The sequence below is a fragment of the Zea mays genome, chromosome 2, assembly GCF_902167145.1.
Source record: "Zea mays cultivar B73 chromosome 2, Zm-B73-REFERENCE-NAM-5.0, whole genome shotgun sequence".
In the NCBI taxonomy this organism is placed as follows: domain Eukaryota; kingdom Viridiplantae; phylum Streptophyta; class Magnoliopsida; order Poales; family Poaceae; genus Zea; species Zea mays.
In genome coordinates, this window is record NC_050097.1 from 85,793,020 (window position 1) to 85,799,019 (window position 6,000).

Genomic DNA, 6,000 nt, shown 5'->3' on the forward strand with positions numbered 1-6,000 from the left:
GTGCAACGTTATAGATCAACTCGAGTCAGACTCTGATGACTGGAGAAGGCCGATCATTAAGTATATAAAGAATGAAGAAGAACCAGACAACAAAAACTTGGCAGAGCGCATTGCCAGACAGTCGGTGCACTATACACTCATTGGGGAAACATTATACAGAAGGGGTGCATCAGGAGTTCTCATGAAGTGTATTCTCCCGTTCACTGGGAAGCAACTTCTGGAGGAGGTCCATGCTGGGCTATGTGGAATACATGCAGCATCCAGAACACTAGTTGGAAAGGTCTTCAGGTCGGGATTTTACTGGCCAACAGCAAAGAATGGTGCAGCCGAGTTAGTTCAAAGGTGCGAAGCTTGCCAATACTTGTCAAAGCAACAACATCTGCCAGCACAACAACTGCAGACCATACCAGTGACTTGGCCTTTCGCATGCTGGGGACTGGATATGATTGGACCTTTCAAGAAAGCTCAAGGGGGATACACTCATGTACTGGTAGCGATTGACAAATTCACCAAATGGATAGAGTTCAAGCCCATTGCTTCTTTAACCTCAGCTAAGGCCGTGGAATTCATACAAGACATAATATTCAGATTCGGGATACCAAACAGCATCATAACTGACTTAGGATCCAACTTCACAAGTTCAGAATTCTTCGACTTCTGCGAGCAAAAGAGCATTCAGATCAAGTATGCATCTGTAGCACATCCAAGAGCCAACGGGCAGGTTGAGCGAGCCAACGGAATGATATTGGAGGCACTCAGGAAAAAGGTCTTCGATAAGAATGAAAAATTCGTAGGAAAGTGGATAAGGGAATTGCCCTATGTCGTTTGGAGCTTAAGAACCCAACCTAGCCGAGCCCTGCATGGAAACACTCCTTTCTTCATGGTTTATGGGTCGGAGGCAGTGCTACCTGCTGATCTCAAGTTCGGGGCGCCAAGGTTGATCTTCGAAAACATAGCAGAAGCTGAGGCCACCAGGCTGGAGGACATTGATGTACTTGAAGAAGAATGACTAAACGCGGTAATCCAGTCAGCACGGTATCAGCAGACTCTAAGGCGCTATCACGACAAGGCTATGCGACAACGATTCTTCTCAGTAGGGGATCTTGTCCTCCGCCGAATTCTAACGGGGGAGGGACGACACAAATTATCACTGTTGGGGACTTGTTCTCAAATGCTATGAATTAAGAACAAGGCAACATAAAATGTTAAATGTTAACGTCCTTCGTCCATGAAACATTATTCCCTTGAGGATAATGGGCCTTGGACGAAGGTTGATGAGAGTATAATTACGAAGCTTAAGTCTTCGTAATAAAATTTCAATAGATATTGTAAGACGACATAAAATAAAAGGTACAAAAGGGGTAAATAAATCATAGACGAATTATATTATATTTACTTAATATATTGAATCATTGAATACAATAATACCTCTGCCTTGGCAAAGGTTGAATTCCAGAATATGCGATTGCAATTACTAGAATGCGTGAACAGTAAAGGAATACTGTTCACTATTTATAGGCACATGACGCAGCCTGTGAGGAATTACAAGTATGCCCCTTATAAAAGCTTACAACATTGACTCAGACCTTTATGGACTAAAAGGTCATTCTATCTTTAAGTCGGTTTGTAATGCCGAAACTTCACGAAGAGGAACCTTCGGCCATCTTATACAAACAACTTCAGCCGAAGACCGCTTCTTCCTATAAGACCTTCGGCGACGAAGCATAGGCCCAACAGTAGCCCCTTTCGCGGTGCTAGATCATTTTTCGTAACGAGCTTGATCCGTGAAAAAAGTCTCTTAAGCTTCGGGAGCCGAAGGTCCAAAAAACACCTTCCCTGAGCTCGTTGTCGAGAAACGATTCAATTTCCCAGCGCGTAGCGGTCCCACCTTGCAGAGTTACTGTTTGGTCTCTGCGATCCACCGCACAGCGAGTGCAAGCGGGTGTCCGCCTGGTGTAAAAATCCTAGCGCTTCGCCTTCTTACCTGCAGTACTATATAAACAGACGAGTAGGTGTGAAGTTACCACAGCATTCATTGCTATTTGCACTGTTCTGCTGCCAAAATTTTTAACCATCGCCGAAGCTTGTCCGTCGGAATCAAACGAAGCTCCAGTTTGAAGCCTGCTTCGTCAGAAAAAACTTCGGAAGAAGAAAATATTAAATTTCCACACATTCATAATTAAATGGCCAGAGTGCGTTCTACCGCCAGGGTTGAGCGTGAGGGGGGCGAAACTGAAGCTTCGGAGACTGTTCCCATCTCCGAAGCCATGCAACGATCCGGGCTGGTGACTTCGGAAAAGATCCCTAGTGATGATGCAGAACAAGAAGAACAAGCAATTGCTGAAGCAGAAGAAGAAGATATTGAGGAAACTGATCCCGAAGATGATTATCGCATTGCCATGCCAAGCAAGCCCAGCCACTTGGACTTCGGGAAATCTACTGTTTCGAAGGCTGATCTGTCCAAGATGGTAAAGTCAGGCTTTTTTACTGAAAATCAGAAAAAGCTATTACGCTTCGGGGGAGAAGAGACTACCCCAAAGCCGGAGAAGGATGAAATTGTTATTTTCAAAAGCTTTCTGAAGGCTGGATTAAGATTCCCCCTACATGGGATTATTGCAGAGGTACTGAAGAGGTTCGGTATCTATTTTCACCAGCTGACCCCTAACGCTATCGTTAGGCTTAGCGTTTATATCTGGGCACTCCGAAGCCAAGCAGTGGAACCATTTGCGGACAGCTTTTGCCGGGTTCACGAGCTGCATTATCAGACGAAGGCTAGAAAGGATGGATTGCACGACAATTTTGGTTGCTATAACTTCGCCTATCGGAAAACCACAAAGTTTCCTGTAATCAGCTATCGAAGCAAATGGGCAGCAGGCTGGAAGTCGGAGTGGTTCTATGTCAAGGTTGATGACGACAAGGAGAAGCTTGTGCAAAGTCCACTCGAACTAATCTTCGAAGAAACCCGACCTCGCTGTAACATGACACCCGAAGGTCCAACACAACAAGCAATGAATGAATTCAGAATTATTGCAGAGCATATCAGTACAAGGGACCTGGTTCAGGAGTTTTTGGCTTTCAAAGTTTTTCCCAGTTTGAAAGAATGGGAAATGCCGAAGCTAAAGGGGGAGAAGAAAGAAGGTGAACTTGTACGTTTACCTTACCATTTCAAGTTTAAGAAATACTTTAAAGCGCCTTGCCAAGAGTGGCTAGACACAATTGAAATAATGTGTAATGAAATACTTGGCAATTATTCCAAAAAAGAAGATCAATTAATGACTGCGGCCTTCGGCACCCGTCCGAAGCGAAGACTGAACCGAGTGTTGGACGCCTTGGGTTTTGAATACCCTGACTATGAAAATCTGAACAAAGGTGCCGGAGGCCAGAAAAGGAAAAGGGTAACCGAAGCCTCAAATGAAGATGAAAAAGAGACACCAAAGAAGAAAATTCCAAAGAAGAGGAAAGCGTCTTCTCCGAAACGGAAAATATCCGACGAAGAAAAATCCCCCGCATCATCCTCTGCCGCTGACGTTGAGGAAATTCTGAAGGTAATGACTGAATCCTTACCTGCGAAGCTAAGTCCACTGAGGCCCCAACTGACAAAGTTTTTTTAGAAGGACAAGGAGCCCGAAAAATCGAAGAAAACAATCAAAGCAAAGAGACAAAGAATTATCACTGTGACAGAAGTAATTGACAAGACACCGCCAAGAGCTTCAGCTCAGAAAACACCAGCGGCTGCGGAAGGGACAGATATTGAAATTACACCTTCGGAGGTCGCAGCTGCCGAAGCTGCCTCAGCTGAAGATTTGAACCTGGAGAGCACAATCGAACACATTGACAAAATACTGCTAGACATGGCTGCAGAAGAAGCTACCACCGCCGCCGAAGAGACCGCGACCGCAGCGTCGGAGAAAGGGAAAGAAATTGCTGATGAAGCTTCAGAAAACGAAGCCTTCATGTTCCAGAAGTTAGTTGGGGAAAAACTATCAAAAGCTGAAGTAGAAGAGCTTAGAGAGTATGCCAAATCCTGCGGATACAAACCTGGAGCACTCCTCTTCGGAGGCGTTGATGATGAAAAATTAGATTGTATTCGAGATCAAACTGGAGCCAAAGTTATCGGTACTCTGTCAAAGAGTATCGGTTTTCCGAAGCTGGAGACAGACATCAGCCGCTACCGACGACAACATATCGTTGGTAGTTTATTCTATTCCAATTTTAAGGTGAACTACTTTTCCCTTAACTTTTATTGTTTCTAATAATGAAAACACGTCTGACGAAGGTTGATTTCGTGCAGAGTATGTTGTTGAGCAAAGCCTTGAAAATGCAGCAAGATTTTGAAGACAAGAAGCACGAAGTTATAATTGAAAATTTAGAAAGCAGAATAAAGGAGCAATCAGATGCTATCGAGAAAAAGAACTTCGAGCTCCAGGCAACCGAAGGTTCATTGGCGGAAGCCGAAGCAAAAATAACAGAACTGAACTCGAAGCTTCTTCGCCAATCTGAGCAGTTCGAACGAGAAAAGCAAGACCTTAATGCAAAACTTGAAGCCGAAGCTCAACAAAATTCAGATTTGAGAAAACTATTGACGAGCCTTCAAGAAAAATGTTTGGAATTTAGCAACAAATGCATTCAACGATTAAGAAAGATTTTCCACTCAGTTGGAGCCAGCAGTGAAAAATTCACCCCCTTAGCTGAAGATCTACCGAAGACCTTCGAACATATTGAGGGTGAGATTGACGAGCTCGACGAAGTCATAGCTGGACACGGTGACTTCTGTGCCTGGGTAGCTTCTCGGGGCACTGCTGCAGCTTTCCTAAAAGCTGGCTGCGATCATGGAAAGATTGTCAATAGGCCAAATTTCACTTTATCACCATCAATCCTAGATGACATTCCTGATCTCGCCCGAAGTATCTCTAATAGATTTGTAAAAATGATATGGACGAAAGGTGGGCGAGAAAAGGCTGGAGACGAAGCTCGGAGTCATCTTGAACCAGTAAGAAATCATACCTTGTGCTTACCTCTTCCTTCAAGTTCGATTTTGACTTACAACAACCTTATTCATGTAGGATGACGAAGCTGATGATTAAAAAATGACGCCGAAGCTGAAGCTCCTTGGAGATTAAATAGTAGACTGTAGACAGTTCTTGAGAAACTTTTGAGATAACTTTTGTAAATGTAACTAAAACTTGTTTTTAATGAATTCTATTCATACCTTGTAATATATCCTTATCCTTCCAATGATGTATGAGAAGTGCTTTGATGTGGACGAAATTTTCTTTTTTGAGCTGAAGGCGAAAAAACACCTTCCCTTCTTTTCGTACGCAGCGAAGCATAGAAAACAACATTTCCCCTTCTTTCCGAAGCTCTCCTTTTTGTACACAAAGCTCTTTCTTCCTCTTTTTTTTTCTTTTTTTTGCCGAAGCAAGCACTTATGCCATGATGATGATTATCCTACATATGCCTGGATGGATGTTTATGAATGCAAATGCTATGATGTAATGTGATGTGCAAATGAATGTCCAAACGCGTATCCGAAGCCATACTCATAGCCATTATTTCCTTAGAGACAATCACACATCAGCTCTGCATTCCCTTAGGAACGACTTTGGAGCTTCTTCGCCTTTTACTTTCGGCGGAATCAGCGTTGACTTTTCGCTGTAAGCTCTGCATTCCCTTAGGAACGACTTTGGAGCTTCTTCGCCTTTCACTTTTGGCGGAATCAGCGTTGACTTTTCGCTGTAAGCTCTGCATTCCCTTAGGAACGACTTTGGAGCTTCTTCGCTTTTCACTTTTCGGCACTCGATGGTGCACTCTCAGCTTTTACATTTACATTCCTTGGGGGATTTTGCTCTTATAGAACTAAAAAAGGAAATTACATATGATGGCCCCATTAAAAACCTTTCTCCCCCTTTAGAAAGGAAAAGGGTGCCATAAAAAAGAAAAAACATAAAAAATTACATCAAGTTACACATAGTATCGCCGAAGCTCATCCGCATTCCAAGA